General features: G+C 41.8%; 1 non-coding gene and 1 pseudogene across 2 annotated transcripts; one reads left to right on the top strand and one right to left on the bottom strand.

Moving 5' to 3' along the window:
• The first annotated feature begins 881 nt into the window (after positions 1-881).
• On the top strand, positions 882-21139 carry LOC144241308 (large ribosomal subunit protein uL23 pseudogene; annotated as a pseudogene). The gene is made up of 2 exons (XR_013338015.1): positions 882-913; positions 20672-21139. The product of XR_013338015.1 is annotated as a large ribosomal subunit protein uL23 pseudogene (transcript).
• LOC144241357 (U6 spliceosomal RNA) lies at positions 6736-6841 on the bottom strand. Its single transcript, XR_013338048.1, has one exon. It is a non-coding gene; the product is annotated as a U6 spliceosomal RNA (small nuclear RNA).
• Positions 21140-26043: the final 4904 nt, after the last annotated feature.

Below are 26043 nucleotides of genomic sequence, written 5' to 3' on the forward strand. Positions count from 1 at the left end.
GTGTCACGGTAAGTGTCTGTCAAGCATTCCTTTTTATTGCTAGGTAATATTCCATCACATGGATGTACCATTCTTGATTTATCCATTCACCTGTTGATGGACCTCCGGCTTGTTTCCGGTTTGGGAGCATTATGAAGACATCTGCTCTGAACATTCGTGTCCAAGTCTCTGTGTGGTCACATGCTTTCATTTCTGTTGGGTAAATACCTAGGAGTGGAAATTGCTGGGTCATATGGTCAAATGCATATTTAACCTTTTGAGAAACAGCCAAACTGTTACCAAAGTGGCTGCGCCATTTTATACTCTAACCATGAAGTATGAGGGTTCCAGTTTCTCTCCTTCCTCACCGCCTCTGGTTGTCCTTTTTCCTCTCCTTAGGGACAGTGGCTTCCTCACACCCAGTCAGCGGATGGGGGGTGCTGGGGCTCAGAGATGTGAGGTAAAGGGCTCAGACCATTGGGGAGGGGACCACACAGCAAGATGGAGACCCCGGGATGCAGGTCGGGCTCAAAGAGAGCAAAGAGGAGAGAAGGCTGGGAGAAGGAAGTGGGGTCCCAGGTGGGAGCCCCAGGCCCTATCCCTGTGAGGCCCAGAGTCCAGAAAAGCCTGGATTGTAAGGCTGGGAAGTTCTCTGCACAGCCGTGAGGAGGGTCGCCCTCTCCCAGGGAATAGGCACGACTCAGATGCCCGACAGCACCGAGGCCGGTTCCAGAAGCCCGGCCCTCCTGAGTCTCAGTTCCAGTTCCAAGGAACAAAGAGACCCTCGTCCCCTGTGCCGCCACTCCCAGGCTGGGCGACAACCACAGAGTGGGTGTCCGAAAGAAGCAGCGTCCTGTTCTCCCCAGGGTCTGCCTGCCTCGCCGCTAATGAGGACAAGATTCAAGGAAGAAAGTTCCCGTCCAGAGGCCAGCAGGTAGGAGACCCGCCTGGGCCCACGGCCCTCAGTAAATCACCCTGCTCAGTTGGCGTCTGGCTGCATTGCAATTATAATCCCTCAGGCCTGACACAAAATCATTGGGCTGGAGAGAGGAGAGAACCTGGCTAATGTGTTTAACGAAAACTAACCTGGTTAAGCCCTGACTCTATTGAAAACGAGAAAGTGCGGATGGGCCTAATCGATTTGGCCACAGCCCCATTTACTCCAGAGCTGGCTTTGGGTTTCAGTTAAGTGGGCCGCCCCGAAAACAGGCATGCTCATTCTATTAAATTACCCCCTGGATCACAGAGTTCAGATGATGCAGAGGAGTTTTGTGCGGGGGCTGGTGGGCACAGGGGACGGGGCTGTGGTACCACGCATGTGCCTTTGCACACTTGTTCCCGTGCACACACCCCCCACCCCTTGCCCACACACGTGTGCACACAGGCCTGCTCAGGGGGAGAAGGGTTAGTAAATATTTATCCCCCCCTCACCCGGGGAGTTGAAAATATGGATTTGATCAAATACTCATATTTCCCACCCACTATCGCTCCCCACCCCCGTGGCCTCTTGACAGATAAATGATGTTCTTTGAAGGTATTCTTGAAATTTCTGACGGAGACTGTTTCTTAAGTGCTTTTAGAGCAGGCCTATACTTTGCAATACTTGTCATATTCTGGCTAGTAAACTCCTGGCCTTTAAAAGCCGGAACCTTACCCTGTTTCCTGAATACGAGGGAATAGGTCATTACTGTGAATTTCAAATGAAGCAGATTTACAGTATATATCACAGAAATATGTTTATGAGAGACAGTGAATACCAAGGAATCCATGGAGCAGAAAAAAACCAAGAACCAAGAGAATGATCAGCTGATCTGGGAGCAGGCATCCCCCACCCCCCACCCCAGGTTTTTGTGGCTGATTTAGCCNGGTTCCTGATAGAAACACCTTTCTGGTTCCATTCCACTCCCACCCAGAGTGGAACCCTACTGCGTGAGGCTGTGGGAGGTCTTGACCGTGGAGATGCTGCTGCCTGGAAATTAATCATGTCTTCTTTTGTGTTTGGCTTCTTTTTTTTTTAAAAAAAAAGATATATAAAAGATACATATATTTAATGTATATATTTAATATATATTTTAATTTATAAAATATATAAATAAAAATATATTTTAGAGAAGTTTTAAGTTAACAGCAAAAGTGAGAGGAGAGTACGGATTCCCATATGCCCACCACCCCCACGCATACATGGCTACCCCATCACTGATAACCCAAGTCTGGCTTCTTTTGCTGAACAGTATTATTCATGCTACTACTTGTAGCAATACTTCATTCTTTTATTCTTTTAGTTGCTGTGGGCTTTCCATTTATGAATGCATCAAAATTTATCCATGATGTACATCTGCGGTACATATTTATTTAGCACCTCCTGAAAAGGGTTATTTCAAGCCCAAGGGACAGGTATAGCAGGGCATCAAACAAGCCTGAGTCCTGCCCCCACAGAGGGTGTTGTCTAGAGGGGAGGTAGCAGATGGGCTGTGGGTCAGATGACGCACGTGCTGTAGTGGGATGGTATAGTGGGATGCCGTCAGGGGGACAGGAAGAATGGTGGCAGTGGGGAGCAGTTGGAATTTTCAATAGGGTTTTTTGGGGGGATTTCCCTAGTAAGTGATGGCATGAGCTCTGGGGGTGACAGGAAGGATGTTCCGGGCAGGGGGCATGGGGCAGCAAGTGCAAAGGCTCTGGGTGTGGTGAGCAAGGAGGCTGGTGTGCAGGGAGAGAGTAGGTGGGGGACAGATCAGGTCTGGTCAGCAGTGCCTTGCAGGTTATAGTGAATGTTTCAGCTTTGGCTCTCAGTGACATGGGAGGCACCGGGTGGGGGGTGAAGGGGCTTGGACTTGACCCGACTCTTCTTTAAAAGGGCAGGGAAGGACAAATACCATATGTTTGCACGTCTAGGAGGATTAGGAGGAACTTAACGGAGTACCACGGGGGAGAAGAAGGGGGGAAATGGTGGGGGAAAAGGAGAGAGGCAAACCATGAGAGACTCTTGAATGCTGAGAACAAACTGAGGACTGATGGGTGTGAGGGGGGAGTGGGGAGATGGGCACGGAGGAGGGCACTTGTGGGGATGAGCACTGGGTGTTATATGGAAACCAACTTGACAATAAACTATTTGTAAAAAAAAATAAAAAATAAAAAAATATAAAAGGGCTTTCAGCAGAGGCGCCTGGGTGGCTCAGTCTGACTCTTGATTTTGGCCCAGGTCATGATCTCACAGCTCATGAGATCAAGCCCCCAGTCAGGCTTTGCGCTGACAGCACAGCACCTGCTTGGGATTCTCTCTCCCTCTCTCTCTGCCCCTCCGCTGCTCAGCAGGGAATCCGATGGTGAGAGCTAGTGGTGTCAGGAGTGAGAGCTGTGGCTGGTGGGGGCGGGGGCAGAAGTCCTGGGGGGGTGCAGTGTGGTGTGGCTGCAAAGCACACAGGCACGGAAGCTGCGTAGCCTGCCTTCAAACCTCAGTCCCATCGTTTCGTGGTTACTTCGCCTCTCTGTGCCTCAGTTTCCTCATATGTAAAGTGGGTGGGGATGAGAGAGAACGTACCCCACAGAGCCAGTTTGAAGATTAGATGACTTAGTATGGAAGGTCCCTGGAATAGTGCCTGGTACGCAGCACGAGTGATACACGTGGGCTGTTATGTAAAGGTGAACCAGTAAGATGTGCTGCTTAGTCAGGATCTCAGAGAAACAGAACCAAGAGGGGACACACACACACACACACACACACACACAGAAACTTTTCCGTGTATAAAAGGAAACTTATTTTGAGCAGTTGGCTCATGTGATTCCGGAGGGCTGAGAATTCCCACAGTCGGCTGTGTGACTCAGTCCGAGTCTGAAAGGTCCGAGGGCAGAAGCGAGGACATGACATGTCCAAGATCAAGCAGGGAGGAAGGAAAAGAGGGACAAATTCCTCCTTTCTCTGCCTTTTGTTCTTTTTCATAAAGTTTATTTATTTTGCGAGAAATAGCCTGAGTGCAAGCAACGGAGGGGCAGAGAGAGAGGAAGAGAGAATCCCAAGCAGGCTCTGTGCTCAGCGCGGAGCCTGACACTGGGCTCGATCCCTCAAACCGCAAGATCATGACCTGAGTTGAAATCAAGTGTCAGACCCTGAACTAACTGGGCCTCCCAGGCGCCCCTCTCTACCTTTTGCTCTATCCAGTCCCTCAATAGTGTGGATGCTGCCCAGCCCAAGAGAGGATGCTGGATCTGGACACTGGCTAATAATTCAGTGGGATTAAGAAAAGGGTCAAGGATGCTTCCAAAGTTTTAGTCCTGTTAGGAGTAAGCAGGCTCACATGTGGCGGTGGGAAGGCTGCTAGAGGCGAGTCGAAGGCAGGTCTGAGACGCCTGCTGTGAAGCAGGCGCAGGGGAGATGCCTGGGGCAGTTGGCTGTGACACACCGACTGGAGATGGCCCGTTGCTCATTTTAGTGGGCAGGACAGTCAGTTTCTGGAGGTGGTACTGTATTTCTCCAGGCTCACCGGCAGGCCCTTCCAGCAGTGAGAAATCTGACTCGGTCTCAGTCTGCTCTTCTCCTGGCTGCATGAAGAGGGGTTTCCAACAGATTCCAGTCCAAGCGCAGCCCAAGGCCGGATTCCCAGACAGATGCTGGGCTGCCTGTGGTTTGGCAGCAAGAAACAGGGAGGGCTTGCCCTTGTGGAGAGAGGCCAAGAGACAGACCTTCCTTCTGTTCCTTTTTGGGGCCCGAGTCTCTGAGCTTTATCCTTATTCTGGATCACCAGCTCCATAGGAAGTCCCATGGGTCTTACCTTTTAGCAGCTGGTCTCTGGATGCTTCAAATGACAATCTCCCTCCCTCCTTCCCTTCCTTTCTTCCCTCCTTTCCTACCCTCCTTCCCTCCTCCCTCCCTCCCTCCTTTCCTTCCTCCCTCCTTTCCATCCTTCCTTCCTTCCTTTCTTCCTTCCTTCCTTCCTTCCTCCCTTCCAGAATCAGCTTTGAAAGAGGATGATAACTAAGCAGACTTTACCTATCATCTCTCTATCTGTCCATCCATCCACCCATCCATCCATCCATCTCTATCTGCCTAGCTATTCATTTTAGGAGGAAATTGGGTCTAAAATACATTACTTATAGGACCTTAATTTTGAGGGTACCTTCAGTTTCATGAAATTCAGACTCTTTATTTGTTGATGAAAAACACGAGGCGCAGAGAGGAAGTGACTCACATAGGGTAACATGGCTCATTATAATCAGTGTGGGTCCTGGACCTCAGCTCTCCCGGCTCCGACCGTCTTTTCTGTGGCTCCAATTGCGTTTAGTCACAGCCATGCTGGTGAGCCTGGGTGGCGCTGGGGTCCATCCCAGAGGGTCCTCTCTGAGGCCCGAGGCAGCCCCCCAACAACCGGGCCTGTCCCCGGGATGCTCTGCCCTCTGCTGCCCTCACGCCCCCCCTGGTTCAGCCCATGCCATGCTCCTTGCGGTGGGTGAGTTGGCTGTTAAGTAACAGCTCTCCAGTGGGTTGTTTCTAGGGTGTTATGGTAAGAGGAGCTACCATCTGTTACCAGACATGGCACTTGGTACTCTTGGGAGGTCAAGGGCAGGAGCCATTGTCCGCCCAAAGGTCTCAGCTCCCAAATGGTGCAGTGGGAGATCTAGCCCCGGCGTCTTCTTTGGTCTAACTGCTGCTCCTGGGGTGGGGGCCTCCTTGTGTGCCTGGGAAGGGCACCGGGGAGGGGTCTCCGGGGTCTGAGCCCTCTGGCCAGCCACGTGATGTTGGCACACCCTGATTCCATTGCCTTGCCTGTGGCACATATATCAGTACTGGCCCTTCCTATCTCGTGGGATGCCGTGTGCTGTGAAGTGCTGCGGGCCTGGGAAATGATGCCACCCTGTCGCTTGGCGCTTCTCTCGATGGGCATCCAGCTAGTGCCTATGAGCCACCACCTCCCTGCCCCTAGCTCCCTCCTCACCTCTGAGGGTGAAAAGGGCCAAAGAGCTACTTCAGGTCCAGGGCTGGGCTACGTGCCATGTATGTGGGTGGCTGTTAGGAGCTTTGAGATCCTCTTCGATGTGGAGGCTGGAAGGATCAGGTGAGGATCCTGCTCTGCTCAGGCAGGACCGGTGTCCCAGACAGTCGTGTCTTTGTGAGCTCTGCCCTGGGGATCCACCTACAGAAACCTGTCAACTCAGATCTGCCTCTTGAGGGGAAAGCAGCCCGCAGGAGAAGGGGAACAATGGAGCTTGTCATTTCAGGATAGAGCAACATCTGAGCCAGGCTGGCACTGGGTGATTTGGAGACAGACTGAGGAGCCCTGTTAGTGCTTGAGAAAGTAACAGCCTTTAGGCTGGCAGAGCGGGGAACCTCTGGAATGTGCGGGAAGGGTGTTGTCCTCGGTGACTGTGTGATTGAGTCCCCACCTACTTCTCTCATCCTGTGCCACCTTGTTCTTTGCTCCCTGCTCTCGAGCCCACACTGGCTGTGCTTCATCCCGCCTCAGGGCCTTTGCACATGCTGCATCCTTTGCCTGAGATTTTAATTTTTCAAACATGCAGAAAAACATAGAACACAATTATTTAGATAAATTGTGTCCCCATCTCTGAATAGATATTAACATTTTGTTGCTTTTGCTTCAGAAAACTTTACTTTTTTATTGCGGTAAAAAATATAACATTCGATTTGTTGTCTTAACCATTTTTAAGTGTACAGTTAAGTAGTGTTAAGTATATTTACAGTGTTGTCCAACAGATCTCTAGAACTTTTTTGTCTGATAAAGCTTAAACTGTATACCCACTAAACTAAAAAATGTGGAATGCTTCCCAAATTTGCATTTATTCGTATTCAGGGACCATGCTAATCTTTTCCATATCTTTACAATTTTAGTATAGGTGCTTCCGAAGCCAGCATGAGCCACTTGCTTTTTAACCCTTCAAATTGAAAATTCAGAAGGTACAAAAGGGTGTACAATGACCTCCTCTGTCCTTCAAACACCTGTCCCTGTTAGAGGCCTCTGGCATTATGGTTTCTGGAATGTGCTTTCTGAGCTGTTCTGTGCATATGTAAATGATAGCATTACATCTCTATTAGTTAATGTTCTGCCCTTGCCTCTTGTAAAAAACAAAACCAAACAAAACCGTTTTATTTTATAACAGTGTCAGATTTACAGAAAAGTTGCGAGGACAGTACGAAATTCCTGTCCGCCTTTCGCCCAGTTTTCCTGGCGTTAACGTCTCCCGTTAGCAGGGTCCACTCCCCACCCCTAAGGAGCCAGCACCGGCACATTACTGTTTCCTAAAGTCCACAGTTTATTCCGATTCACTAGTTCTCCCCTGAAGTCCGTTTCCTGTCCTCGTACGCCATGCAGCCCGCCACGGTACGGTCAGTTTGTTCTGTCTCCTTGCCCTCCACTGGTCTGTGACAGTTTCTCAGATGTTCCTTGTTTTTGATGACCTTGAGAGTCCTGAAGAGTATTGGTTATTACATAGACTACCCCTCAATTTGGGATTGTCTGATTTTCTTTCCATAGCTAAACTGGGGTTATGGGTTTCAGGGAGGAAGACCAGAGGGAAGAAGTGCATTTCTTGTCACATATCAGGAGGCACATGTTATCAATGTGACTTTTCGCTGTGACATTACCCTTGACCATTGGTTAAGGTCATGTTTCTAGTTTTCTCTACTATACAGTTACTTCCTCTGACTCTTTTTAAATGTTCTGTTCTTTGGAAAGAATTTGAGAGGTGCAGCCCACACGTAAGGAGGGGAGAGTTAAACTCCAGCTCTTTGAGGTGGGGGAGTATTCCACAAATTCTTTGGACTTCTTTTGCATGGGAAGTTTGTCTCTCCTCCCTATTTATCAATTTTTAAATTCAATCATTTATTTGTATCAGCATAGACACATGGATATTTATTTTATACTTTGGGTTATAATCTAAAAAATTATAGATTGTGTATGTGTGTGTATGGAGAAGATGAAGTTTAGGGAAGGAAACTAATAGTTTCTTTTTTTCTTTAAAATTAAGGTGAAATTCACACAATATAAAAGGAATCATTTAAAAGTGAACAATTTGGTGACATTTAGTGCATTTATAATGTGCAATTTTGTCTAGTTGCAAAAGTGTCTCCCTCATCCTCGAAGGATGTCAAAAAGACAACTCAATTTAAAAATGGGCAAAATACTTGAGTAGACATTTATAAAAAGAAGATAAACAACAAATATTTTTCCAAATAAGACATACAAATGGCCACCAGCACATGACAAGGTGGTTAGCATCACTGATCATCAGGGAAACGTGAATCAAAACCACAATAATCTAGCACTTCACCATTGTTAGAATGGCTATCATCAAAAAAACAAGGGATAACACATGTTGGTGAGGATGCAGAAAAAAGGGAACCCTTGTGCAGTGTTGGTAGGAATATAAATTGGTGCATCCAACATGGAAAACATTATAGAGGTTCCTTAAAAAATTAAAAATAGAACAACCTATGGTCCAGCAATCCTATTTCTGGGTATATATTCTTTCTTTCTTTCTTTCTTTCTTTCTTTCTTTCTTTCTTTCTTTCTTTCGAGAGTGTGCACACATGAGTTGGGTAGGGGCAGAGGGAGAGGGGAGAGAGAGAATCCCAAGCAGGCTCTGCACTGTCAGTGTGGAGCCTGATGTGGGATTTGAACTCACAAGCTGCAAGATCAAGAGTTGCTTAACCGACTGAGCCATCCAGGCACCTTCCAAGAATTCTCTATATATTCTAGATACTACATTCTTAACAGGTATTTAATTTGCAATTATTTTATCCCATTCTATCAGGTTTTTTTTCACTCTTGATAATGTCCTTTGATGCACTAAAGGTTTTAATTTGATGAAGTCTAATTTATTTATTTTATTGTTGCTGCTTATGCTTTCAGTGTCTAAGAATCCATTGCCAAATCCAAGATTATGAAAATTTACCTCTATGTTTGCTTTTAAGAGTTTTATAGTTTTAGGGGTGCCTGGGTGACTTAGTTGGTTAAGCGTCCGACTTTCGCTTAGGTCATGATCTCGCAGTTCGTGGGTTCGAGCCCTGCGTCGGGCTCTGCGCTGACTGCCAGCTCAGAGCCTGGAGCCTATTTCAGAATCTGTATCTCCCTCTCTCTCTGACCCTCCCCTGCTCACGCTGTCTCTCTCCTAGAAATAAAAAAAAAAAAAGAGTTTTATAGTTTTAGCTCTTATATTCAAACTTGATTCATTTTGGGTTAAGTTTTGTGTATGGAATGAGGTAGGGTCCAACTTCATTTTATAGCATGCAGGTAACCTATAAATAAACTTGAATTAAACATTTTTTTTAAAGATCTCAAAGTTGCAAGAATAATACAAAATAATTTTTTTGTATCATTTGAGAGTACATTGCCAACAAGGTGCCCTACTACACCTCTGATACTTCAGTGTGTATTTCCTACAGAATAAGTTCCTATAAGATAGTTCTATAGAACCACAATACAATCATAAAATCAGGACGTTAACATTGATCTGTTACTATTGCGTAAGCTTTCAACTCCATTACAGTTTCTCTGGTTGTCACCATAATATCCTTTATAGTAAAGGATACAATTCAGAATCACTAACTGCCCAGTATCTTTAGTCTCCTTCCATCTGGAACAGTTCCATAGTGTTTATTTAACTTTCACAGTCTTAACACTTTTGAAGATTACAGGCCACTTATGTTGTAGCATGTCTCTTAATTTAGTTTTGTCTGATGTTTCCTCAAGATTAGATTCAGGTTTGCCTCTTTGGCAGGAATATCACAGAAGCCACTCTGTGGCTCTTAGTACATCCCATCACTGAGGAGAGATACAACCAAATGTGGTGTGTTTTCAATTTGTCTCATACCCAGTGAAATTCACTTTGAGCCCTTGATTAAGATGATGTCAGCTAGCCTTCTCCACTGTCAAGTTGTTCTTTTTCTCCTTGTAATTAATAAGTATCTTGTGGGGAGGTACTTGAATAATGTACATCTCACAACTGTCATCAAAATTTCAATTTATTTATATATTAATTTACCATAACAATTCCCCCATTTTATTAATGGGTCAGAATCTGTTTCTTTATTTTTAATAGACTTTAATTTTTAGAGCCGCTTTAGATTCACAGCAAAACTGAATGGGAGGTATAGAGATTACCCATCTCTCCCCTGCCTCTGTATACACATACACTGCCTCCCTGACTAAAATTCAATACCACGCTGGTACATTTGTTACAACTGATGAACCTACATTGACATCATTATCACCCTTTATTATTTCAAAAGTTTTGCCTTTTCTAGGATGTCATTTGATTGGCCTCATACAGTATGTAGCCTTTTTAGATCGGCTTATTTCACTTAGTGGTATGCATTTAAGGTTCCTCCATGTCTTTTCATGGCTTCATAGCTCATTTCTTTTTCCTTCCAAATAATAGTCTATTGTCTGGTTATACCACAGTTTATTCATCCATTCACTTACTGAAAAATATCTTGGTTGCTTCCAAGTTTTGGCAATTATGGATAAATGGGCTATCAACATCTATGTTCAAGTTTTTGTGTAGACAGAAGTTTTAAATTCATTTGAGTAAATACAAAGCAACCTGATTGGTGGATCCCATGGTAGAGGTATGTTTAATTTTGTAGGAAACTGCTGAAGTGTCTTCCAAAGTGGCTGTACCACTTTGCATTCCCACCAGTAATGAATGAAGTTCCTGTGGCTTCACATCCTTGTCAGCTTTTGATGGTGTTAGTATTTTGGATTTTGGCTATTTGAATAGGTGTGTAGTGATTTTTTCTTTTAATTTATATTTTTCTAATGATGTGTGATGTTAAGCATCTTTTCATGTGTTTATATGTCATCTGTATAGCTTTTTATTTGTCCAGTTCTTTTGTCTATTTTTTAATCAGTATTTTTGTTTTTTGGTCTTCTTATTGTTGGGTTTCAAGAGTTATTTGTATATTTTGGATACCGGGCCTTTATCAGATAGGTCTTTTGCAAATATTTTCTTCCAGTGTGTAGCTTGCCTTCTTGTTTTCTTGCTGGTGTGTCCCCCAGAGCAGAAGTTTTTAATGCTAATGAAATTCACTTGTCAACTATTTATACAGAATCATGCTAGTACTTAAGGTCAACCAGGTTTAATCCTATGTTACCATCAGAAGTTTTATAGTTTTGCATTTTATATTTAGGTCTGTGATGCATTGTGAGTTAACTTTTGTAAAGGATGTAAAGTCTGTGTTTAGATTAGTTTTTTTGCATGCGGATGTACAATTGTTCCAACATCATTTGTTGAAAAGACTATATTCGTTCTATCATATTGCCTTTGCTTTTGTGTCAAAGATCAGATGACTGTATTTATGTGGGTCTATAACTGGGCTCTATACTCTCTTCCACTGATTTATTCTTTTGCCAATACCACACTGCCTAGATCACTGTGGTTTTTTTTTTAATTTCTTTTTTTAATGTTTTATTTATTTCTAGGAGAGAGAGAGAGAGACAGTGTGAACAGGGGAGGGTCAGAGAGAGAGGGAGTCACAGACTGAAACAGGCTCCAGGCTCTGAGCTGGCAGTCAGCACAGAGCCCGACGTGGGGCTCGAACCCACGAACCGCGAGATCATGACCTAAGTGAAAGTCGGACGCTTAACCGACTAAGCCACCCAGGCGCCCCTAGATCACTGTGGTTTTATAGTAAGTGTTGAAGTTGGGTAGTTTCTGTCCTCCAGCTTTATTCTTCTCCTTCAATACTATTCTCTTTCTCCTAACCACAAAATAACTTGCTGGGATTTTAATTGTGATTGCATTGACTCTATAGATCAAGTTGGAAAGAACTGAGATCTTGACAATATTTAGTCGTCCTATCTATGAACATGGAATACCTCTCTTAGTATTAGTTCTTTGATTTAGTTTTTGATTTCTTTCATCAGCCTTTTGTAGTTTTCCCTCATATAGATATTGTATATATTTTGTTAGATTTAACATAGGTATTTCATTTTGGGGGGATGCTAATGTGAATGATATATTGCTTTTAATTTCAAATTCCATTTGTTCATTGGTGGTTTGTAGGAAATGAGTGATTTTTGTATATTCAACTGGTATCTTGCATCCTTACTGTGATTGCTTCCTCATTCCAACAGGGTTTGTTTTTTTTTTTTAAAGACTGCATATTTTAGAGCAATTCAGGTTTACAATACAATTGAGAAAAAGGTACAGAGATCTCCCATATGCTCCCTGACCCCTTGTATGCACAGCCTCTAGCATTACTAACATCATTCACCAGAATGCTACTTAAACAAAAAAATTTTTAATGCTTACTTATTTTTGAGAGAAAGGGAGACAGAGCATGAGCAGAGGAGGGGCAGAGAGAGAAGGAGACATCACATCTGAAGCAGAGCTGTCAGCACAGAGGCTGATGTGAGACCTGAACCCCCCCAAACAGAGAGATCATGACCTGAGCTGAAGTCAGATGCTTAACCAACTGAGCTACCCAGATGCCCAGTACTTTCCTTTCCTTTCCTTTCCTTTCCTTTCCTTTCCTTTCCTTTCCTTTCCTTTCCTTTCCTTTCCTTTCCTTTCCTTCCCTTCCCTTCCCTTCCCTTCCCTTCCCTTCTCTTCTCTTTTCTTTTTTTCTCTTTTCTTTCTTTCTTTCTTTCTTTCTTTCTTTCTTTCTTTCTTTCTTTCTTTCTTTCTTTCTTTCTTTCAATGAAGGGTGAACCTATATTGACATCATAATCACTCAGAGTCCATAGTTTATTTTAGGATTTGCTCTTGGTGTTATACACTCTATGGTTCTGGACAGATGTACAGTGGCACATATTCATCATTATAATATCATACTGAGTATTTTCACTGCCTTAAAACTTCTCTGTTTTTTGCCTATTCATCCCACCCCACCTCAGCAATCACTGATCTTTTTGTTTTCTCTACAGTTTTGCCTTTTCCAGGATGTCATATAGTTGGAACCATAGAGTATGTAGCCTTTTCAGATTGGCTTCTTTCACTTAGTAATATGCATTTAAAGTTTCTCCATGTCTTTTCATGCCTCAATAGCTTATTGCTTTTTCAGTGCTGAATAATAGTCCATTGTCTGGATGTACCACAGTTTGTTTATCCACTCACCTACTGAAGGACATCTTGGCTGCTTCCAAATCTCAGTAGTAATTAATAGAGCTGCAGTTCCAGAAGTTTTTTCCTTTAGATTTTTTACATAGACAATCATATTGTTTGTGAACAAAGACAGATTTATTTCCTCCTTCCCAATCTTTATGCTTTTTATTTCTTCTTCTTGTTTTATTGCATCAACTAATACTTCCAGTATAATGCTGAAAAGTTGTATGAGTGGAAACATCCTTGTCTTATACATGATCTTAGTGGAAAAGTTTCTCACCATTAAGTATAATGTTAGCTGTAGGTTTTTTTGTAGATGTTCTTTATCAAGTTGAGGATATTTCTTTCCATTCCTAGTTTGCTGGGACTTTTTATCATGATTAGGTGTTGGATATTGTCAAATGCTTTCCAACCATCTATTGATAAGATCCTGTGATTTTTCTTCTTTAGCTTGTTTATGTGATATTAATGTTATTATTTATTTTGATACTCAACTTGTCATTAATTTACGGAGTGGGAACCCCTTCAGACTGCTTTCTGTTCTTACGATATATGCTCATCTATCTTTGAGTGTTTCTTTAAAGTCTAACACAACAAGATGTTCTGGGCTTATCTTGTACTTTCCCTACACCCATCCTGGAAGGAGCCACTTCTCCAAGGATCTCTGGGGAATGTATCTAGAAACCCAAGATCTAGGCTCTAGGTTGTTCATTGTTATGCCAGGTGGGGGTGGTGGCAGGTGCTCCCAGACATCTTGTTATATTTCTGTTTCTTTCACTCTAGTCAGGACTGTCCTGCTGTGCAGACAAGCTTCTCATTATGCCACTCACTCTGCCTCTGGCCACACTCCTGCGGGAATGTTGTCTCTAACACCCTGATGGTGCTGGGCCATTCCCACTCCTGTGTGACCAGCCCCTTACCTTTTTGGGGCTTCAACATATGTTTAGGATCGTCTCTTTAGGCTCTGACACCCCGCATTAGCCCACTCTACTTGTTGTGACTCTCCACCTCCACTCTTGCCTGGCCTCATCTTATCTAGTGGCTCTTGGCTAAAGTGTTTAGAAAGGAAAGAGAAGGGAAGAGAATAAGAAGAGGAAGAGGAGGAGGAGGAAATGAGTGCATTTTTAAATTAAAGCATAAAATACCTACAGAACAGTGCACAAATGATAGGCCTGAACCTCAGTGATTGTTTACAAAGTGAACACATCCTTATAACCACCACCCAGATGGTTTACATACTAAGGGATCATTCCATCTTCCATGTGGAGAACACATGTAAAGGGAGTCAAGAGTGGACACAGGGGGATTTATTGCATGTTGATATCCAGGTGAGAGATCACAGGATCTTAGACCGGGGAGGATGTGGTGAAGGGTAAGAAGTGGCTGGCTTCAAGATTTATTTGGAAGGAAGAGCTCACATAATTTGCCCCTAGATTAAATGTAGAGCATGGAGGAAGACAGGAGTTAAGGATGGCCCAAGAATTTTGACCTGAGATCTAGGTGAATGGATGCTACCATTTGCCAAGAGGGGGAAGATCCAGGGAAGTTCTCCCTTAACCCTGAGAAATACCAAGTGTTCTCATTTGGACACATTATAGTTGAGATGCCAATTAGATATCCAAGTGTGGGGGTTCAACAGGCTGCTGGGGTTGCTGAACAGTCGTTCCCAAGAGAGGTCTGGTTGGAGATATCGATATGAAGATCTTCAGTAGATAGATGACATTTAAAGGTGTGGATTGGTGGCTCAGTTGGTTGAGCGTCCAACTCTTGATTTAAGATCAGGTTGAGATCATTCATGAGATTGAGCCCTGTCTCTATTCTAAGCCCCCCTGTCCCCTTTCCATGCCCCCCTCCCCTCACCTCTGTGTGCTGGACATGGAGTCTGCTTGGGATTCTTTCTCTCTCTCCCTCTGCTCTTCCCCCCTCACACACACAGTATCTCTGTCTCTCAAAAAAAAAAAAAAAAAAGGTGTAGNAGCATAGGTGGAAAAGAGATCTAAGAGATCTCTTAGTCTTGGAGCATTTGAGAGTTGGCAGAAGAGTCATCAGAGTAGCCTGAGGGTGTCAGATGCTGCATCTATAAAGTGGGTATAGTATCTCTTTGGTGGGATCATTAAGGATTGATTGATCATTAAGAATTATGTTAAAAACTCTAGTGGATTGTTAATGTTGACCTTTCCATTCCTTGTTCCCCCCAAAACTAGTCTTCTCCACTTACCATTGTCCTGAGACTCTCCAACCTCTCCAACACTTACTCCCTTTTTTGTGTCTCTTCCAATGTCTCTCATCTCTGCCTCCCAACACACTCAGTGAAGGGAACTTGAATGCTCTTTCTTCCTTTCAGTGAGGATTGACTTGCAAAACTCCTCCGGTGAGCTAATATCACTTCTTGCTTTTCCCCCCATCACCTGTCATCCAGTTTAAGAAAAGTAAATTTTTACCATTACTTTTGAAATTCTTTGTGTGCCACCCTCCCAATCTTATCCCCTTAAACCTCACTTCTCAGAGGTAGTTTAACCAGATGACTATGTTTCTAAGAATAAATACTATTTCCTTTTTGAATTTTTAAGCTTTATAAAAATGGAATCTTGTGTTCTTCTGTGACTCGCTTTTAGTACTCAGCATTTCAGTCCTGAAATATGGCTGGGTAGCTGCATGTAGTTGTAATTCTTTTATTTTCTCCACCGTACGGCTCCCCCACAATTTATCTATGCATTCTACAGTTCATCGGCTTTCTCATTGTTTCCAGATTTTGCCATTACAAGCAGTTTTGCTAAGAGCATTTTGCCTGTCCTCTCCGGTGCAGGTGCAAGAGTTTCTTGGAGTAAGAGTATTCTAGGTATACTCTGGGAGTGGAGTTGCTGCTTCAGGGGAGTGCACATTGTCACCTTTTCTATAGATGGAACATTGGTTTTCAAAGGGCTTGTACCAATTTACACTACTACCAGCAGTATATGGGTTTCCTTTGAGATCAGGAATCAAGCAGAGGTGTTTTATCACCATCTGTATTCAACGTTGTACTGTTCCACAATCTTCGATTAGTATGAGTAGGCCTTTGATTTTGAAAATGTGATAACACGTTACAGTTTTAATTTGAATTTTCTGAATAGGTTGGATGTCATTATATGTTTCATTAGTCATCTGGTTTCCTCCACTGTGAAGTGCTTATTTAAAATCTTTTGTCTGTTGGATTGTTTCATCTTTTACTTCTTGGTTTGTAGAAGTTCTTTATGTAAATTCTGATGATGGATGGCAAATATTTTTTCCTAGTTCATGCCTTGTTTGTTTATTCTCTTTGTGACATGTTTTGATGAAAGTTCTTATTTTAATGTAATTAAATTTACTATTCTTTTCCTTTATGGTAAGTTTTTTTTTGTCTTAAGAAGTCCTTCCCCTGTCACAAGGTTATTAAAATTAATTTCTTTTGTCTACTAAAAAGTTTTATACATCTTTAATCCACCTGGAACTAGTTTCAGTGTATGGAGTGATGTAAGGATTCAGGTTCATTCCCCTGCCTCATATGTATAACCAAGTGTCCCAACAGCAATTATTGAAGAGCCCACCCTTTTCTCATTGACCTACAATGACAAGTTGGTCATAACTCATATGTTGATATATGTGTGGGTCTATTTCTAGGCTCTCTATTCTTTCCATTGATTTTCCATTCATTTTGTCTATCCCCATGCCAATATTTCATTGTCTTAATAATGAATAGCTTTAAAATTATTTTGGATATCTTTAAAGACAAGTCCTTGTTTTGTTCTTCTCTTGAACGAAATGAATTGGGAAATATTCCTTCTTTTTCATTATTCTAGAATAGTTTGTATGATTTTGGAAATACTTACATTAAATATTTTATTGATAAAATATAAAAATAAAATAAAAATAAAGATTTTTTTTTTGATAAAACCATGGGTGTTGATCTTCCTTTTCTGGGAATTTTTATTGAAGCAAAATGCTTCAGTGGTTTTATAGTTATTCAGAGTTTCTATTTCTTCCTGAGTCAGTTTTGGTAAGCTAGATTTTTTTTTCTTGGAATTTGTCTGATTCAAATTTAAGCATTCAAATTTATTGGCATATAATTGTTTATAATATCTGCTCACTATCTTTTTAAATTTCCACAGCATCTATAGTTATACCCTTTTTTCTATTACTATTTGTGCTTTTCTTCTTTTTGATTTTTATCAATTTTATCAGAATTCTTTCAGTTTTGTTAATCTTGTTTCTCTTTTATCATTAATTTTGTCACAAGTTTAATTTTAAACAATCTCAAGCCTACTCTAAGTTTTAAGAATAGCACAGTGAATGCATATTCTTTCTTTACTTAACTTCATCAAATAATAACAGTTTGCCACATCTATACTCTCTCTCTTTCTCTCATTGTGTTTTTCAGAACAATTTTAGAGTAAGTTAGAGATATCATGATACTTTACCCTGAAACAATTAAGCACATATTTCTTGAGAACAAGGACATTCTCCTATATAATTGCAATACAATGATCATACTTGGGAGATTTAACATTGATAAAATAGTATTATTTATATATAGCCATAATCAAATTTCCCCATTGTCACAATAATTAAATTTATAGCTGTTTTATCTCTTTCAAATCTAAGATTCAATCAAGTATTGCACATTGCACTACTAAAGTACATTTAGTTGTCCTGTCTTTTTGCTCTACTTTAATCTACAACAGTCCACCAGCTTTTAAAGAAAAACCCTTTTATGACATTGACATTGTTGAAGGGTTTATAACAACTATAGAATATTACTTTGTAGGCAGAATAAGGTCTCCCAAAGATGTCCATATCCTAGTCTCTGAGAGCAGTGACTATATTACCTTATATGGCCAAAGAGACTTTGGAGATGTAATTAAGAGACCTCGAGATGGCCAGGGTATCCTAGATTATCAGGAGGGGTCAATCTAAATACATATGTCCTTAAAAGTCAGAGAACCTTTACTGGCGGAGTCAGAATGAGATAAGACGGAAGAAGGAGGAGAGATTCAAAGTGTGAGAGAGACTCCACCTGCTATTGTTAGCTTTGAAGATGGAGGAAGGGGGTCTGAGTCAAGAAATGTGGGAAGTGGTCCTAAACTGGAAATGGTCCTAAGGTGACAGCTAGCAAGAAAATAGGGATCTCAGTCTTACAACCACAAGGAACTGAATTCTGCCAACAACCTGACTAAGCAAGAAAGTGGACCTACCCAAGGGCCTCTGAAAAGGAACGCAGCCCTGCTGCCACACCATATTTTATTTTATTTTTAATGTTTTATTTATTTCTAGGAGAGAGAGAGAGACAGCGTGAGCAAGGGAGGGTCAGAGAGAGAGGGAGTCACAGACTGAAACAGGCTCCAGGCTCTGAGCTGGCAGTCAGCACAGAGCCCGACGCGGGGCTCGAACCCACGAACCGCGAGATCATGACCTGAGCGAAAGTCGGACGCTTAACCGACTACACCACCCAGGCGCCCCATGACACACCATATTTTAGCCCAGTGAGACCCAGCTCAGATTACTGACTTGCCTAATTACAAAATAAGAAATTTGTGTTGTGTTAGGCCAATAAGTTTGTGGTAATCTGTTACAGCAGCCATAGAAAACTTAATTTGGGGGCGCCTGGGCAGCTCAGTTAGTTAAGTATCTTGATTTCTTGAAACTCTTGATTTCAGCTCAGGTCATGATCTCGTGGTTCATGAGTTCAAGCCCCATGTCAGGTTCTGTGCTGCTACTTGGGATTCTCTCTCTCTTTCCCTCTCTCTCTCTCTCAAAATAACTAAATAAACTTAAAAAAAGAAAACTTAATTTGGATTTGTTTGATTGCTTCTTCATTATTAGATTCAAGTTTTTTTGGTCTTTTCAAATAATCAACTTTTGGGTTTACTGATCTTCTAAAACGTATGTTCTCTATTTCATTAATTTCTAGTTGTATTGTTTTCTTCATTCTACTGTCCTTGAAATTATTTAAGTAGAATATTTAACTTCTAAGTTTCACCCTTTATTCTTTGTAATATAACTATTCAAAGCTATAAGTTTCCTTCTTGAAATCCTTATAGCTGTATCCCACGAGTTTTAAAAAAATGTTTTTAATTTTTTTTTTTTTTTTTTTGAGAAAGAAAGAGAGACAGAATGTGAGCATGGGAGGAGCAGAGAGAGAGGGACACAGGATCCAAAGCAGGCTCCAGACTCTGAGCTGTCAGCACAGAGACTGACATGGGGCTTGAACTCACGAATCCTGAGATCATGACCTGAGCCAAAGTTGGCATTTAACCGACTGAACCACCCAGGGTCCCCTATCCCACAAGTTTTGATATGAAATGTTTTCATTATCATTCCATTCTAAATATTTTCTAATTTCCATTGTGATTCCTATTTTGCTCCATGAGTCATTTAGAAATGGTTTTATAATCAACAAAACTAAAAGGCAGCCTATGGAATGGGAAAAGATACTTGCAAATATAGAAAGAGCCCATACGTCCACTGAATGATGAATAGATAAAGAAGATGAGGCATATATACACAATGGAATATTACTCAGCCATCAAAAAGAATGAAATCTTGGGGTACCTGGGTGGCTCAGTTGGTTAAGCGTACTACTTCGGCTCAGGTAATCATCTTGTGGTCCATGAGTTTGAGCCCTGCATCAGGCCCCTGTGCTGACAGCTCAGAGCCTGGAGCCTGCTCTGGATTCTGTGTCTCCCTCTCTCTCTGCCCATCCCCCACTCGCATTCTGTCTCTCTCTCTTGCAAAAATATATAAGACATTAAAAAAAAAGAATGAAATCTTGTCACTTGCAATGATGTGGATGGAGCTAGAGTGTGTTATGCTAAGTGAAATAAGTCAGTCTGAGAAAGACAAATACCATATGATATCACTTGTACGTGGAATTTAAGAAACAAAACAGATGAATACATGGGGAGGGGGAGAAAAGAGAGAGGGAAAGAAACCATAAGAGACTCTTAACAATAAAGAACAAACTATAGGATGATGGAGGGAGGTGGGTAGGGGATGAACTAGATGGGTGATGAGTATCAAGGAGGGCACTTGTTATGATGAGCACTGGGTGTTGTATGTAAGCAATGAATCACTGAATCCTACTCTTGAAGCCAATATACATATATGTAAACTAACTAGAATTTAAATACAAGTTAAGAAAAAAAGAAATGCTTTTAAATTTGGAAATATATGGGCTTTCTCTATTATGTTGTTATGGATTTAAGTTTTATTTGCATTATGCTTAAAGAATGTGATCTATAGGACACCAAAATCTTTGAAATGCTGATGAAAATTGATTCGTGTATGTTTGAGAATATACTGATGGCAGTGTTCGATATACGACCATCAGATCAAGCTTATTAATTGTGTCAAATTTTCTGTATGCTTACTGGTATTTTGGTCTGTGGTATCTATCAACTACTGAGAAAAGTGTGTTACAATCCCTACTATATGGTGGATTTGTCAACTTCTCCTGTAGTTCTGTCAGTTTTTCCTCAAAAGTTTTAAGTTGATGTTATTGTTTGCATATGGGTTTAGAATGTTTTATCTTCCTGGTGAATTGGACCTTTTATCAGTATTTAGTGACATTCTTCATTCCTAATAATACTTTTTGCATTAAAGTATATTTTTCTGCCCTTTCACCAAGATGGTGCCAAAGGTGAAGATGGAAGCCCCCGACCTTCCCAAAGCCAAAACCGAAGCAAAGGTTTTGAAGGCCAAGAAAGCAGGGCTGGAGGGCATCCACAGTCATTAAAAAAAAAAGACCCTCAGGTCACCTACTTTCCAATGGCCCAAGACACTGTGTCTCCGAAGGCAGCCCAAATATCCTCCAAAGAGCGTCCCCAGGAGAATCAAGCTTGACCACTGTGCCATCAAGGTCCCCCTGACTACTGAGTCAGCCATGAAGAAAATAGAAGACAACAACATACTTGTGTTCATTGTGGATGTCAAGGCCAACAAGCACCAGATCAAACAGGCTGTGAAGAAGCTCAATCACATTGATATGGTCAAGGTCAACACTCTCATCAGGCTTGATGGAGAAAGGAACGCATATGTTGGACTGGCTTCTGACTATGATGCTTTGGGTATTGCTAACAAAATTGGGATCATCTAAATTGAGTCTAGCTGGCTAAATCTAAATACAAAATTTTCACCATAAAAAAAGTATATTTTTCTGATGTTAATATGTTTACTCTATCTTTCCATTTAGTTCTTATTTGCTTATTTTTTCCATTCTTTTACTTAATTTTATTTATTTATTTTATTTATTTCTGAGAGAGAGAGACAGTGTGAGCAGGGGAGGGTTAGAGAGAGAGAGAGGGAGATACAGAAAATGAAGCAGGCTCCAGGCTCTGAGCTGTCAGCACAGAGCCCGACATAGGGCTCAAACCCACAAACCGTGAGATTGTGACTTGAGCCCGTTGGATGCTTAACCAACTGAGCCACCCAGGTGCCCCATCCATTCTTTTACTTTAAAAACATTTTTTAATGTTTTATTTATTTCTGAGAGACACAGCGTGAGCAGGGGAAGGTCAGAGAGAGAGGGAGACACAGAATCTGAAACGGGCTCCAGGCTCTGAGCTAGCTGTCAGCACAGAGCCCGACGTGGGGCTCAAACCCACGAACCATGAGATCATGACCTGAGCTGAAGTCGAATGCTTAACTGACTAAGCCACCCAGGAGCCCCATCCATTCTTTACTTTAAATCCTTGTGGATACTTATATAACTAATAAGTGGTACTTACCTGTATTAAAAAAATCTTCCCTGATAATTGGGATTTTGGGTAATTAATGATTTATTTGGATTTTTCTTTTTATTCGTTTTGCCTTTCTGTTCTTTTTTTCTTGTCTTTTCTAGTCATTTTGGGGAGATGGATTATTTTTCTCATTTTATCCTAGTGGTCTCTTTGAAAGTTATATACTTTATTGCTATGATTTTAGTCATTACTCTGGAAATGTTAACATACTCAATTAGTCAAATGTAATAATTAATTATTATTATCCTTTTTCCCCCCAGTGAAGACTAAAACACCATCATCCTTCTTCTAGTCTATTGTTGTGATATATTTTAATTCTACTTTGGTTTTTTAATACCATACAGAATTAATGGTTTGGTCATATTTGTTGCTTAGATTTACCCACATATTCACTGTCTTCCTTGCTTTTCATTCCTAGCTTCCATGACCTTCCATCTGGGATTTCTTTTCTCCTGCCTGAAGGAGTGCTTTAGCATTTTTTTAAAACGAGGATCTGTTTCTGGCAAAGTTGTTCAGTTTTTGTTTGAAAACGTCTTTGTTGAGGCGCCTGGGTGGCTCAGTAAGTCAAGCGTCCAACTTCGGCTCAGGTCATGATCTCACGGTTCGTGGGTTCAAGCCCTGTGTCGGGCTCTGTGCTGACAGCTCAGAGCCTGGAGCCTGCTTTGGATTCTGTCTCTCGCTGCCCCTCCCCTGCTCATGCTCTCTCTCACTCTCAAAAATAAATAAACATTAAAAAAATATTTTAAAAAAAGAAAACATCTTTGTTTTAGTCTCATTTCAAAAGATTTTCTCTAGATATAGATTCTAGTTATGTTTCTCCATCACATCAAAGATATTATTCCCCTGACTTCTGGCATCTTTTTTTTGAGAAGTTAACTGTCAGTCTCACCGCTGTTGACTTACAGCCCATCCGTCTTCTCTCTTTTGGCTTTTTTTATGAACTCTTTTTCCTTGGGGTTTTGCCGTTTTATTATAAGGTGTCTAGGTGTTAGAGTTGCCAGAAAAAATACAGGGTACCCAGTTAAATTTAAATTTCAGGTAAATAACAAATACATAAAAAACTTTTAATGTTTATTTACTTTTGAGAGAGAGAGAGAGAGAGAGAGAAAGCGTGCGTATAAGTGGGGGAGGGGCGAGGGGCGACTGAACACAGTCTGAAACCTGCTCCAGGCTCCAAGATGTCAGCACAGAGCTGGATACGGGGCTGAACCCTCAAGCCATGAGATTGTGAGCAGAGCTGAAGTCAGACGTTTAATCGAATGAGCCACCCAGGTGCCCCTAAATACATTTTTAGTATAAGTAGGTTCCAAATATTACATGGGACATATACTAAAAAAATTCTTCTTTGCTTTTCTGAAATTCAAATGAGCTTGGAGTCTTATATTTTTATGTGCCAAATCTAGTAACACTAGAAGGTGTTAATTTCTTTTTATTTACCCTGTTTGGGCTTTTTAGGTTCTTAAATCTATAGCTATTTACTTCCATTATTTATGGAAATTTCTCAGATATAATGACTAATTCAATGACTACTATCTCTTCAAATATGGTCTCTGCCCCATTGTTTTTCACTTCTCCTTCTGTAACCATGATTAGGTATGTGTTATAATTTTTCACACTAATCTCCACGGTTCCTAATCTCTCTTTGATATTTTCTACCTCTGTGATTTCTTTTTTTTTTTTTAATATTTTTATTTATTTCTAGGAGAGAGAGAGAGAGACAGCGTGAGCAGGGGAGGGTCAGAGAGAGAGGGAGTCACAGACTGAAACAGGCTCCAGGCTCCGAGCTGGCAGTCAGCACAGAGCCCGACGCGGGGCTCGAACCCACGAACCGTGAGATCATGACCTGAGCGAAAGTCGGACGCTTAACCAACTAAGCCACCCAGGCGCCCCACTACCTCTGTGATTTCTGTTCCATTCTTCTTCAACTGTATCTGATTGGCCATTAAACTCATCTACCAAATTTTAAATTTTAGTCATTATATTTTTCTTTTTTGTAAAATATTTTATTTTTAACGAATGTTAAAAAAATGTGGGGCTCAAACTCACAACCCCGAGATCAAGAGTTACATGTTCTACTGACTGAGCCAGCCAGATATAATTTTCATTTTTATCTCTTTTTTAAACCCATGAAGTCACTATTATAGATACTCTTTACTGAAATTTTCACTACCCTTTGGAAATGTTATTAAATATATACAATTATTTTAAATTCTGTATCTGATCATTCCAGTGGTTGAAGCCTTTGTGGGTCTGAATCTATTACCTGTTATTTCTGCTGACTCTCACTCAGGACGCTTGCTTACCTCGTGTGTCTTGTAATTGTGACCATGAACTCATCTATCAGAATTTTACCCTTGGGTAATCTTTGAGACTGTGTTGAAGGTGGATTCCTACAGAGGGGATTTGCATTGACTTCTGCCAGGAGCCTGTGGTCATTACCAACTTGAGAACACTTTAAACTACATTCTTGGCTTGGTATTTCCGGGCCACCCAAGTAGAGTAAGTTCAGGCTGCAAGCCCTGTTAGTAGGCTTGGCTTATAGCTACAAATTCTAAGAGAGAGCTATCCCCCCTTCCACTTCTTGCCAATGTTCAGTATAAGCAATTTGCCTTATAGTCCCCAGGGAGTGAAGGGTAGGGCAGTTTTGTTCTCCTTCATCTTGACACCGCTGTGTGACTTTTTGGGCTCTCGGCTTTAGGTGGAGAGGGTTTTCTCTCAAATCCTCACATTGGGGGAATTCTGGGCTTTGTCTCTGATCTTCATTTCATGTAGTTTCAGAGCGTCATTAACATCTCTGAGTTCAGGTGTTCACTTGGTTTTTGTTATGACTATGCCTTGCCTTTTTGAGGGTTAATTGACACAATTAAACTATGTTTTTTTTTTCTGGCTAGCATAATTGGTCGCTCTTGGCTGGAGGGTCTAAAGAGTGTTTAGTATAGCACTGTGCTGGAAACATAAGACCCCGTTTCCCAAGCTAGCAATTGCTTAGTGAAAACTGTGAAGCCAGCCTCTCGGTGGTTTTCTCTTCTTAATGTTATCTTTTTTTTTTTTTTAATGTTTTATTTATTTCTAGGAGAGAGAGAGAGAGACAGCGTGAGCAGGGGAGGGTCAGAGAGAGAGAGAGTCACAGACTGAAACAGGCTCCAGGTTCTGAGCTGGCAGTCAGCACAGAGCCCGACGCGGGGCTCGAACCCACGAACCCCCGAACCGTGAGATCATGACCTAAGCGAAAGTCGGACGCTTAACCGACTAAGCCACCCAGGCGCCCCAATGTTATCATTTTTGGATGTGCTATTTGGGGACACGATCAGATATAATTATCATTGTGTTGCATCTTTAATTTGGCCTGAATTTCATTCACTCATTCATTCAGTTATCATTTGTTCATCAAACTTTATAGAGACTGAGTTTAAAGGCCAGGCTTGTTGTTAGGTCCTGAGGATTCAGGACTCAGCCCCTGCCTACCCTCCTCAGGCTCACCGTCCAGTGACTTGACTTTATAGTACAGTGCCAAACACTTTACGCACGTTATTTAATTTAATCCTCATAACAACAACAACCCAGTGGGTTGTGTGTAACCATTTTATAGATTGGGAAAAGGAGACACGGAGAAAGTTATATAAATGACTTAAGGTTGGACAGCTAAGAAGAGGTGGATCAGGAACTTGAACCCAGGTCTGTTGGGCTACAAAGCCTTTGTCCTTAACCATTTTTATGGTCTTCGTTATGCCAAGAGAGGGCACTGTTGGGTATGTTGGGAAGAGAGGACCCTATGTGCTTACACCTGCGGAGGGATATGTAGGTAGAGCCAATGTTCGTTTTCTTAGGATGCATTTAAACCAAGCCAACCTAAGATCAGAGTTTGGAGTTCCAAGGGACAAAGGTGAGACCGATGAAAGTTCATGTTCAGGACCTCCGGAGCTATCTGTGTCACACTAGAACACTATTGTCGGAAGTAGAAGACAACCAGGAAGAAGGAATTAATAGCGTCTCAGAGCCATATCGTGGGGCTCTGGCGCTGCTGTTTCACTTACTTCCAGAAAACACACCCTTCACAGCAATGGTGTCAGAAGCCAAGTCTTCCCTGGAATGTGAGGCTAGTTGGTTCCCTGGATAAAAAAATCAGAAGACCTTGAGGGTAAGACCCTTCCCCTCACTGGACCTCAATTTTCTCATATATACAATGAGGATATTCGACCTTTCCAGCTCTGTACACTACGGTCCTGTGTTTCTGTGAGATGCCCAGAGAGGGACCCATTGC

The sequence above is a fragment of the Crocuta crocuta genome, unplaced genomic scaffold (assembly GCF_008692635.1).
Source record: "Crocuta crocuta isolate KB4526 unplaced genomic scaffold, BGI_CrCroc_1.0 scaffold127, whole genome shotgun sequence".
In the NCBI taxonomy this organism is placed as follows: Eukaryota; Metazoa; Chordata; class Mammalia; order Carnivora; family Hyaenidae; genus Crocuta; species Crocuta crocuta.